We start from the raw sequence: 13,166 nt of genomic DNA on the forward strand, positions 1-13,166 counted from the left end.
TCTACCTTTGTATATCTACAAACTTGGCCACAAAGCCACCAATTTTGACATCCATATCACTGACATAAAGCGTGAAAAGAAGAGGTCCTAACACCACTAGTCACTGGCAACCAACCAGAATAGACCTCCTTTATTCCCATTCTTTGTCCCCTGCCAGTCAGCCAAACTTCTATCCATACTAGTATCTTTCCTATAATACCATGGGCTCTTGTAAAGCAGCCTCAAGTGCTGTATGTTGTCAAAGGCCTAAGGCCTTCTGAAAATCCCGGTGAACAACATCCACTGACTCTCTTTTGTCTATCCTGCACTTTCAGCTTCCCAGGCAACTGTACTTACTTCTGTTCCCTGTCACTCTTGAATTTATGGCATACTGCTAGTGTCTTCCACAGTGAAGACTAATGCAAAATATTTATTAATTTAGTCCGCTATTTCTTTGTACCCTATTACTACCTCGCCAGTGTCATTTCCTATGGTCTGCTGTCCACTCTCACATCTCTTTTACTCTTTATATATCTGAAAAATCTTTTGGGATTTTTTTATTATTGGCTACTTTCACTTCATATTTCATCTTTTCTCTCCTTATAGCTTTTTTAAGTGGACTTCAGCTGGTTTTTAAAAGCTTCGGAATTCTCATGCAACTTTCATAACTTTTTGTTATATGCCCATAATTTTGGTCTTGTGGTGTCCTTGACTTCCTTTGTCAGCCACAATTACCTCCTCCTCCTTTCAGAATACTTCTGCATTTTTGGGACATATCTATCCTACACTTCCAAATTGATCCTAGAAATTCCAGCCATTTCCCTGGCATCCTTGGTAGTGTCTCCTTCCAATCAACTCTGGGCAGCACGTCTTATGCTGCTGTAATTCCCTTTAATGTAACTCTGATACATCTGACTTTAGCTTTTCCCTCTCTAACTGCAGAGTGAGTTCTATCATATTATGATCACCGCTTTGTAGCGCCAGCGACTAGGGTACATTTCCCACCCCATCTGTACGCAGTTGTGTATTTTCCCTGAGAATGCATGGATTTTCTCCATGTGCTTTGGTTTCCTCGCCTATTTCAAAGACGTACAAGTTAGTAGGTTAATTGATTACATGGGCATAACTGGGTGGCATGGACTCCTTTGATGGAAGGGCCTGTCATGGGCTGTATCGCTAAATAAATTTTTTAAAAATATATAAATTAGCTTTCTGTGATGTCTGCCACTCAAAGCTGTATTCCTCAGTCAGGTTTGCTTTGTGTGTTCTTTCTGCATTAGCAGATAAGGCAAGGTTATAATTAATGTATTCTATTTAAATGATGCAAGTTAGTCTAGAAACAGATCAAATCAAAGTCATCAGTAAAATGTTCAGCTACCATTTTCTCTTCAGTAATGAAAAATATATATAGTTACTTAATGGCATGAAGTCTTAATGTCTGTTTTAATCAAATTGTCTTTAAAATTGATTATTCAAAATCACTTACAGTTGATGAGACTACTTTCTCCTTTCCTGAGATTAAATTAAGATAATTGGGAACTGTAACCATAGTAATTTAATTACTGTGGAGACAGTTGCCTACGTGTTGGAACAAGTAGTATTTTACATTTATTTTAAGTAACTATATTGACCAACTCAGCATGTGCATCTATTGAAGTCTTAATCAATAATTTAACAAGTATGCTCAGTGTTTTATGCTATTTATATTATGTATTTAAATGAGATACAGAAGAAATTAGAACATTAACAATGCTGCTACAGTACTATAAACCTGCATATTAGTTGCTGATAGTTATTAACACAGTAACTCATCGAATGTACACTGCAGTATGTGGGCTGTCCAGGGACGTGTAGCAGAAGGAGGCTGTCATATCCATTCTGGGGCATCTCACTCACCCATGGCTCCAGGTAGCTATTTGTATGCAGCATCAGCCACATCCTGGTACACTACTTCAAAAGACGGGCTAAACTGGTTACATCCCACATTTAGAACACCATCCCTGGTATCCTGGACCGGCACCAGTTTGCCTATAAAGCAAACTGATCAACTGGGGATGCCATTTTCATCCTTTCCACATCGTAGTGGGACACCTGGAGCATAAGAACACCTATGCTGGAATGCTTTTCATTAATTACAGTCTTGCCTTCAACACCATACTCCTCAACAAGTTGACCATTAAACTAGACAATCTGGACTTTCTTACCAATCAGACCCAGACAGTCAGATTAGACAAGTACACATCAACCTCCCTGACTTGAACACCAGTGCACCGTAGGAATATGTACTGAGCCCACTCCTTTACACTCTTTTCACCATTGACTGTGCCCCTGTTTATGCCACCAACTGCATAATCACATTTGGAGACAATACCACACTTATTGGATTAATTACAAATAACAATGAAACAGCATACAGAGAGAAGGTGCAGAAATTGTCTGAGTGGTGCAATAAACATAAATCACTCACAATTTATTTAAAAAAAATTACACTGGACGACAAATATTTTGCTGCTTGAATACTTTTGGGAGTTTCTTTTGGATTTTAGCTGCTGATCAAGAAAATCATGAAATCTCTCTATCAAGCACCATTTTTTAAAAAAATCATCTATATTTGTTATTTCAATGTAAGCTGAAAAACTTTCTATTTTGTCCAGGAATATCTGGGCATGCTTGGCAAGTGCGGTTGCTGCATAGCATAACAGGTTTTAGAAAGGCTATAATAGCATCACACACATACACTGTTCTATGCATAGTGTTTACACGTTTGGTGGTTTGCAATCATATAGATGCACATGTTTTGCTTTCATAGCATATTGTGTGTGCACAATATAATAAAGTAATTGTATTTCTGATAGCAAAATATCTCACTAATGCTGCAACAGCCGCGGTACTTTCTATTATATTTGTGATGAGTATACACTTAAATCTCAAAGACAAAGTATGACTCCTCTTATTAAGAAAGCCTGTGAGGTCTACTTTGTGTAAAATTGGCAACCAAAGCCTGGGCTCCTCATGTTTGTTGTGCATCATGCACTGTCGATCTTCGAGCTTGGCTCAGAGGTACTCAAGTCAATGCTGTTCACTGTCCCAATGATATGGTGAGAGCAAAAGGATCATGTGACAGACAGCTACTTCTTCCTGACCAGTGTGTCTGGTTTCTCTGCTAATAATAAGAAATCCATTGAATACCCCAATCTCCCTTCAGCCATGAGACCTGTGCCACATGATGATAGTCTTCCTGTACCGAAGCCACCAGAGGCATGGAGTCTAGAGGCAGCACATAAAGATGCCATGATGTATGAACCAGGAGTGGGAAATAACACTGATACAGATATAGATTTTGAACCCTTTATGTAAAGTGAGCCTCATTTGGTAACTCAATCTGAGTTAATTGACCTGGTGTGAGATGGGTTTGTCAAAGGCAAAACAGAATTGTTGGGTTCAGGACTCCAAGGATAGAATCTGCTGTCAATAGGCACAAAAATTTTGATGAAGGGTTTCAATATTTGAGATGAATGTTTCCCTGAATAACTGATAATCAAGATTAAGGAAGGCATTTTTGTTGGTCCACAAATCAAACAGGTAATCAATCATGAGAACTGCTAGTGGGACCAGAGAAAATCACATGGAAAGTTTTCAAGGATGTTGAAAATTTTCTTGGTAACTACAGAGCACCAAACTATGTGCAGCTGGTTGACATGCTTCAAGCATACAAAACAATGAAGTGCATCATATCACTAAAGATTCATTTTCTGCATTCCCACTTAGAGTTCTTCCCTGCAACTCTAGGTGCTGTCAGTGATGAGCATGGTGAAAGGTTTCACCATGACATTGCAGCCATGGAGAAATGGTATGAGGGCAACTGGATTCCATCACTGCTGACTGATTATTGTTGGACACTTGAGTGAGAAGCTTCAGATACTGAGTACAAATTATCAACAAATCATCAACAAAATTATTTTAGATTATTTGAACTTTTGCAAAGCATCAGTACTGTTATGCAATTAAATGCATTGCATTTTAATTTTTAGTTGTTTGTTTTTAATTTGCTTGTAACTTAGATGTCATTCTGAATAACTCAGATGTCATTCTGAATAACTCAGATGTTACTTTAAATTTAGCCAATGTGTTTTTAGCCATTGAATTGTCAGTATCCTGTTTTGCACAAATTAGTGTAGCACCTCAATTTAATTGTTCTGAGCAATGAAAACAAAGCTGGAACATAACATAACCAGGTGAGGATCACCAGCGGGCCCCATACACCAGTGAAATCGGGACTTGCCCCTCCTAGCATGTGAAGTCAGCTCTGGCGGACTGGGCGGATGAGATCAGCAGTGAAATCCAATGGTCAAGAAGGAGATTCTGCAACATTTCATAGAGAATGAAGAGCATGATAAGTCACAGGAGTCATGGTTATCCATTGGAACCAAGGAAGACCCCATTTTGTGTTGACTACTCGCACCACTGGACCTGGACTTCTGAGTTTGAGAGAATGGATCTCTCCCAGTGCAACGGCTTTTCCACTTTAAGTGTTCACCCACACAGGTTTCACTGTGATCGTCAGATACGATGGACACCCACCATGCAACTGTTTTTGATTGACTGCAAATGAACAAAATTATTGCAGACACCTAGTGCAAGTAATGGACTGTCTTCATATAATGCTATTAATAATTGCATCCTCCAAATCTTCATTTTTGTTGTAACATTCAAAGTGATACCTTCAAATTTTTTGTAGTTCCTAACTTATTGAAGTAGTAAAATTGTTTCATTTTCACTCCTGGCTGTTATTGGTATCTCCAAGACAGTGTTCTTGAAACTGCAGTAAACTAAACAATTTCAAGTAGTCTTATTGATTATTTATCACCAATGATCAGTGACAAAAATCATTGCTTTTTTTGAACATAAACACACACATAACTAATGCTATTTTAAAAACTATTTGCCCTAAGCATGATGTAGTGACTAACAGCCACACAAGTTCACACGACTGATCCTGACAGTCTCCTGTCCCAATTAAGTGGCATGCTATCCCAAATAAACAGAGGGAATTCTGGCTATTTTCTTAAATAGTTTTTGTTCTTTAACATTTGTTTGTCTCAAGCAAGTGGCTGTCCCAATTAACTGGACTCTACTGTATATATTTTACATTTTCATACAGATAAATATACACGTTTGTATATAAAATGATTAATTGGACACAGTATATTAAAGGTGACCAGGGAGATTAATGATTGGTCTATTATTACTCACATGTACTGAGATACAGAATCATAGAGCATGGAAGCAGGCCCAATTCATTCATGCTGCCCAGTGAGCTATTCCCATGTGCCTGCATCTGGCCAATAGCCTCATCCATATACTTGTCTAGGTGGCTTTCTCAATCACTATTTCTCACAAATCATTCTAAATGCACACCACCCTTTGAATGAAGAAACTGTCCTGATAACCCTTTTAAATCCTACATCACTGGTCTTAAACCTATCCCCTATGTTTTTAGCATCCCTCTCTGGGGAAAAGACTATGTGCTTTCAAAATGTCTATGCCTCTCATAATCTATATGCCTCTAACAGTTCACCCTATAATGTTCTATGAAATAAAGTCCTAATCTATTCAATTTCTGCTTCTAATCAGGCTCCCTAGTCCATGTACCATCTTAATAAATATTTTCTGCATTCTTTCTAGATTATTAACATTTTTCCTATAACAAAGTGGCCAAAACTGTACAACAACATCTTATATTACTGCAATATGCCTTTCCAAAATCCTATACTCACTATCTTGTCTGATGGCCAACATGCCAAATGTCTTTTTCATCACTCTGTCTATCTGTGATGGTACTTTCAGTGAACTATGCACTTTCATTCCTAGGTCTTTCTGTTCCATAACACTCCCAGGGCCTTACAATTCACCTGTATAAATTTTACCCTGGTTTGATCTCCCAAAATGCCATACCTCACAATTATCTGGATTGAAAGTCATTTGCCAGTCCTCAGCCCACATACCTCGCTGACAATGAGCCCCATATAAATTTTCATCACCTTCTATATTATCTACTACATCATCAAACTTTGTGGCATGCCAACACACAAAGGCCTCCAGTCTGAGAAGCATCCCTCAGCTATCACCGTCTGCTTCCTATTGCTGAGCTAATTATGAGTTGAATTCACTATATCTCTCACGCAATTGAACCTTCCAAAATAGCCTGCCATGATGGATCTTGTCAAAGACTATATAGACAATATCCACTGCCCTACCCTCTTGGTTACCTCCTCAAAGAACTCCAGGAGATTTGTTAGACACAACTTCCCATGTGCAAAGCTATGCTGATAATCATAAATCAGACCCTGCTTCTCCAAATGTTGGTCAATCCTGTCCCAGAGAATCCTCTCCAGGAATGTTAGATTCACTGGCCTATAGTTTCCAGGCTTGTTTTTGCAATTCTTTGTAAACAATGGCATCATATTAGCCACTCTCTAAATTTCCACTTAATCTGTGGCTGAAAATAAAGGAAAAAACTCTGTAAAAGCCTCGACAATTTCTTCTCTACCTTTCCACAAGGTATAAGAATACAGTGAAAAGTTACGGTTTGCATGCTAGCCAGATAGATCATTTCAAATGTATATTGAGGTAATACTAAAATAAAACAATAACAGAATGCAGAAAATGGTATTACAGTCACAAAGTATGGTGAAGGTAAACAATAAGTTGCTAAAAATTGAGGGATCTTGAGTTCATCTTTATTATTTTAGAGGTCTATTATGAGTCTCAGGAAAGCAGATTAGAAACTGTCCTTTACCCTGTTGGTACAGAGTCTTACGATTTTATAACTACTGCCTGATAGAAAGAGAGAAAAGACAATGGCTGAGTGAAGGGTGGGTTTGGGAATCCTTGCTTCTGTTGGCTGCTTTCCCGAGGCAACAGGAAGTGTAGACAAGGAGGGGAGGCAGCAGTGATGCATTAGGATAGGATGCTTTTTATGGTGTATCTGAAACTTGGTGAGTCATTGAGGGCATACCTAATTTCCTTAACCTTATGAGCAAGTAGAGGTGCTGGTGTGCTTTCTTGGCTGTGGCATCTAAATGGCTGGACAAGGACACATTATTGGCGATACTTACACCTTGGAGCTTGAAGCTTTCACTATCTCGGCACCAGAGATACAGACAGGGCATGTACTCCATTCTGCTTCCTGAAGTCAATGGCCAATTCTCTTCTTTTGCTGATATTGGGAAAGGATGTTGTCTCAGACACCGTGTCACTAGGTTTCCATCTCCTTTGTGTACTCTGTCTCATCGTTGGTTAAGCTCAGGCCAACTACAGGAGTGTCATCTGCATACTTGTAAATGGAGTGAGAGCAACATCTGGTCACACAGCTATTAGTGCAGACGTTTGCAGGCAAACGGACATCTGTTGAGTAGGAGACTTTTAAACGTGAGAGCCTACAAGTTCTTGTGGGAGTGCAGGCTAAGAGATATCCCTAGACCAAGGAACATAGTTTCATTGAAAATGAGAATGCAGGTAGATATGTTTGGCTTTATCAGTTGAGGTAGTGAGCACAAGTGTTGGGACATCATCTTGCAATTGTACAAAATTTTGGTTATGCTTCACTTAGAGTATTGTATGTAGTATTGCTTCCCATATGACAGGAAGGATGTAATCAAGCTTGAGAAGGTGCAGAAAAGGTTCTTAAGGATGCTGACTAGATTGGAGTGCATGGGTTATAAAGTGAGATTAGAAAGTTTGGGTCTGTTTTCCTGGAACCTAGGAGGCTGAGACGTATGCAGTGTAGGTACATGCAATTATGGGAGGTATAGACATGGTTGATAGCCTAAGTTTGGTTACCATGATAGATGACTCTAAAACTAGTGGGCAAAGGTTAAAGTTGGGAGGGGAAAGATTTAAAAGGAAAGTGAGGAGCAAACTTTCCACACAAATAGTAGGTGATATTCTTGAATGTGCTGCCAGTGGAAGTGGAGCAGTTGGTAACAGTAACAGAATTTAAAGGCACATAGCGGGATATGGAATTGACATAGGCAAGCGGGTTTAGTATAGATTGGTACCATAATAATCAGCATGGATGTGGTGCTCTGAAGGGCCTGTTTCTATGTAATACAATCAATGGTTCTAGCACTACAAAATGTGACTTCTGATTCCAGATTCTTCCACAAGAGGAAACATTTTATACATAATCACCCTGCCAAGATCCCTCAGCATCTCATTTGTTATCATTATCCCCGCACATTCCGCTTACTCCAACAGATACATACTCGGCCTGTCAAACTTTTCCTCGTGATGATTTGCCTATTCCTACCATCAGTCCATTAAGCCTCTCTACACTGATAACAATGCATGAATATTCTTCCTTATGTAAGGAGATCAATACTGTACACAGTCCTCCCATGTAGTTGTTCAATGTCTTAAATAACTGATATATAACCTCCCTAATCTTGTATTCAATGAGCTCAGCAATATGCAATAACATGCTGTTAATTTGCTGTGCCTGCATGCCAGCCTTTTATGAATTATGCCTTCAGACACTCAGATACCTGAGTGCCATACCTTTTTCAAAGGTGAAAAAGCTAATAAAATGCTGGTCTTTATTCCAAGATGTCTGGACTCTCAAGGGTTACGTTATAACTACACAGAGATGTAATGAGACCCATCCAGTTTTGATCAATGCAGCCCAGTATTAGCTTTCTAGTGGGTGGAGTACCAGCCAAACAGATTCATGACAGGATTCAGCTGTCAGGAATGATTGTGTTAAATAGTTTGCCGTTCCTTTAACAGTTAATTATGTGTTTAAGATGATTAAAAGATTTGTTAATAAAGGGTGAGAGGACTTATTCCTTTTATTAGGAGAGACCAAAATGGGTGACTTTAACTTCCCTAATATTGATTGGCACCTGATTAGTTTCAATGGTTCAGACGGGACAGAGTTTAAGTGTGTCTAGGATGGATTTCTGTCACAGTATGTTGGGGAATGCCATACTAGATCTAGTATTAGGTAACGAACTGGGTCAGGTCACAGATCTCTCAGTGGGTGAACATCTGGGAGACAGTGACCATCGCTCCCTGGCCTTTAGCATTATCATGGAAAAGGATAGAATCAGAGAGGACAGGAAAATTTTTAATTGGGGAAGGGAAAATTATGAGGCTATAAGGCTAGGACCTGCGGGTGTGAATTGGGATGATGTTTTTGCAGGGAAATATACTATGGACATGTGGTCGATGTTTCGGGATCTCTTGCAGGATGTTAGGGATAAATTTGTCCTGGTGAGGAAGATAAAGAATGGTAGGTTGAAGGAACCATGGGTGACAAGTGAGGTGGAAAATCTAGTCAGGTGGAAGAAGGCAGCATACATGAGGTTTAGGAAGCAAGGATCAGATGGGTCTATTGAGGAATATAGGGTAGCAAGAAAGGAGCTTAAGAAGGGGCTGAGGGGAACAAGAAGGGGGCATGAGAAGGCCTTGGCAAGTAGGGTAAAGGAAAACCCCAAGGCATTCTTCAATTATGTGAAGAAAAAAAGGATGACAGGAGTGAAGGTAGGACTGATTAGAGATAAAGGTGGGAAGATGTGCCTGGAGGCTGTGGAAGTGAGCGAGGTCCTCAATGAATACTTCTCTTCGGTATTCACCAATGAGAGGGAACTTGATGATGGTGAGGACAATGAGTGAGGTTGATGTTCTGGAGCATGCTGATATTAAGGGAGAGGAGGTGTTGGAGTTGTTAATGTATATTAGGACAGATAAGTCCCCGGGGCCTGACGGAATATTCCCGAGGCTGCTTCACAAGGCGAGGGAAGAGATTGCTGAGCCTCTGGCTAGGATCTTTATGTCCTCATTGTCCATGGGAAAGGTACCGGAGGATTGGAGGGAGGCAAATAATGTCCCTTTGTTCAAAAAAGGTAGCAGGGATAGTCTGGGTAATTATAGACCAGTGAGCCTTACATCTGTGATGGGAAAGCTGTTGGAAAAGGTTCTTAGAGATAGGATCTCTGGGCATTTAGAGAATCATGGTCTGATCAGGGACAGTCAGCATGGCGTTATGAAGGGCAGATCCTGTCTAATAAGCCTGACAGAGTTCTTTGAGGAAGTCAACAGGCATATAGATGAGGGTAGTGCAGTGGATGTGATCTATATGGATTTTAGTAAGGGATCTGACAAGGTTCCATATGGTAGGTTTATTCAGAAAGTCATAAGGCATGGGATCTAGGGAAATTTGGCCAGGTGGATTCAGAATTAGCTTGCCTGCAGAAAGAAGAGGGTCATGGTGGAGGGAGTACATTCAGATTGGAGGGTTGTAACTAGTGGTGTCCCACAATGATCGGTTCTGGGACCTCTATTTTTCATGATTTTTATTAACGACCTGGATGTGGGGGTAGAAGGGTCTGTTGGAAAGTTTGCAGATGACACAAAGGTTGGTGGTGTTGTGGATAGTGTAGAGGATTGTCAAAGATTGCAAAAAGACATTGATAAGATGCAGAAGTGGGCTGAGAAGTGGCAGATGGAGTTCAACCCGGAGAAGTGTGAGGTGGTACATTTTGGAAGGACAAACTCCAAGGCAGAGTGCAAAGTAAATGGCAGGATACTTGGTAGTGTGGAGGAGCAGAGGGATCTGGGGGTACATGTCCACAGATCCCTGAAAGTTGCCTCACAGGTAGATAGGGTAGTTAAGAAAACTTATGGGGTGTTAGATTTCATAAGTTGAGGGATAGAGTTTAAGAGTCGCGATGTAATGATGCAGCTCTATAAAACTCTGGTTAGGCCACACTTGGAGTACTGTGTCCAGTTCTGGTCACCTCACTATAGGAAGGATATGGAAGCATTGGAAAGGGTACAGAGGAGATTTACCAGGATGCTGCCTGGTTTAGAGAGTATGCATTGTGATCAGAGATTAAGGGAGCTAGGGCTTTACTGTTTGGAGAGAAGGAGGACAAGAGGAGACATGATAAAGGTATACAAGATATGAAGAGGAATAAATAGAGTGGATAGCCAGTGCCTCTTCCCCAGGGCACCACTGCTCAATACAAGAGGACTTGGCTTTAAGATAAGGGGTGGGAAGTTCAAGGGGGATATTAGAGGAAGGTTTTTTACTCAGGGAGTGGTTGGTGTGTGGAATGCACTGCCTGAGTCAGTGGTGGAGGCAGATACACTAGTGAAATTTAAGAGACTACTAGACAGGTATATGGAGGAACTTAAGGTGGGGGGTTATATGGGAGGCGGGGTTATATGGGAGGCAGCATTTAAGGGTCTGCACAACATTGTGGGCTGAAGGGCCTGTACTGTGCAGTACTGTTCTATGTTCTATGTTTTAAAATAAGGAGATGTATACCTAAAGTTAAAGCACCACCAATCAGTGAGATGTCAGGAACAACATCTTCAACCAGTGGGTAGTGGAATTTTGGAACCAAGTATGTAGCTTTTAATACATAAGCACAAGTTCAATAATCAGTAGATTAGCCTCAAAGTAGTGTAATCCAACAACAATTTTTCATTAATTGTTATAGTAAATAATAAATTCATATAGCAAAACAGAAGATGCTAGAGGAACTCAATAGGTCTTGAAGCATCTGTGGAGGGAAATGGGCAGACCATAACAGACCCTGTCCATTTATTTCCATAAATGTTTCACCAGCAGCTTGTTTTCTTTTTGCTCCATATTCCAGTATCCACAGTTACTTGTGTGACCCATGAATTCATACAGCTTGATTTCCTTCAAACTCTCCAACACTCAGAATGATTAAACTTTGCTTTGATAATGTTCGACTACCTATTGCCCAGTAAGCTACACCCCATTGGCTGCTATCCATTCTTTTCAATACTAACTTATACTCCCACCAAAGTTCAAGTCCTGTTATGTGATACCCAGAGAGTGAGTGAGTGTGCGCGCGGGCCCTTAACTCCTGCTGGAGTCATTGGGGTGCCATCATGACAAGCTTTAGTATGATCATCGTACGGCGTGTCTTGGGCATCTGAAACCTGGCGGAGCCCATCCCTCTCCAGAAAATGTATGCACTCAGAATTTGTTTATCTTGATATATTACGTGGGAACAGAATACATCCTGGTCCATTTCAATCAATGTGTTTAACAACCATATTTAACAATCATATTTTCTGCCCCTCAAAAAACAATGCCTGTTTTTATCTGATAATGTCTCAAGATGTGACTATCCTTAACGCCAAACTTCAGCAAGTTTATTTTCCCAGCAAAATAACAAACCTTACAGCCATTTTTTCTGCCCGAAGCCTGAGAATGGGTATATCCCAGAATAGTTGGCACAAGCGCCGCAAGACTGGAGGTAAAATGAAGCCATATCATAAACAGAGAAAATATGAACTTGGACGTCCTCCTGCTAATACCAAGATTGGACCACGTCGTATCCACACAGTGAGAGTCCTTGGTGGAAATAAAAAAATATCGGGCTTTGAGGTTGGATGCAGGAAACTACCCCTGGGGTTCTGAATGTTGTACACAGAAGACCAGGATCATTGATGTAGTCTACAATGCTTCCAACAATGAATTGGTCAGGACAAAGACATTAGTGAAGAAATGTATTGTTCAGATTGATAACACTCCTTTCAGGCTGTGTTATGAATCTCACTTTGCCCTTCCACTTGGTTGGAAGAAAGGTGCCAAACTGACACCTGAAGAGGAAGAAATTCTGAACAAGAAAAGGTCAAAGAAAATTCAGAAGAAATATGAAGAGTGAAGAAAGAATGCAAAAATTAGTTCACTGCTAGAAGAACAATTCCAGCAAGGGAAATTGCTTGCTTGCATATCTTCAAGACCTGGTCAGTGTGGAAGAGCTGATAGCTACATCCTTGAAGGAAAGGAGCTGGAATTCTACCTGAGGAAAATCAAAGCCAAGGAGGGCAAATAAGCGTTATTCCTGTAGAAAATGTGATGTTAATAAGGCATTATTTTTTCAACAAATCTTACAACCAAGGCCACAAGAAATTAAGAAATAAAACAGAGATAATTTAACTGAAAGGCAGAACTGACTTGAAGGTGCTGAAATTTGCTGCTGTTTCTCTGATCCTTTCTGGTGAAGTACAGTAGATTCTGGGTAACTGGGTCACATCGGGACCAATAGATTTTGGCCCAGTTACGTGGCTGCCCCAATTAACTGAAGTTTTATGGAAATAATTAAAAAGTGTAAAAAAAGACAAACTGAGCAACAACTACA

At 40.2% G+C, this 13,166-nt stretch overlaps 1 pseudogene; it reads left to right on the forward strand.

Moving 5' to 3' along the window:
• Positions 1 to 12,218: 12,218 nt before the first annotated feature.
• Positions 12,219 to 12,876, forward strand: LOC134349054 (small ribosomal subunit protein eS8-like; annotated as a pseudogene).
• Positions 12,877 to 13,166: the final 290 nt, after the last annotated feature.

Source organism: Mobula hypostoma, chromosome 7 (assembly GCF_963921235.1).
Source record: "Mobula hypostoma chromosome 7, sMobHyp1.1, whole genome shotgun sequence".
In the NCBI taxonomy this organism is placed as follows: Eukaryota; Metazoa; Chordata; class Chondrichthyes; order Myliobatiformes; family Myliobatidae; genus Mobula; species Mobula hypostoma.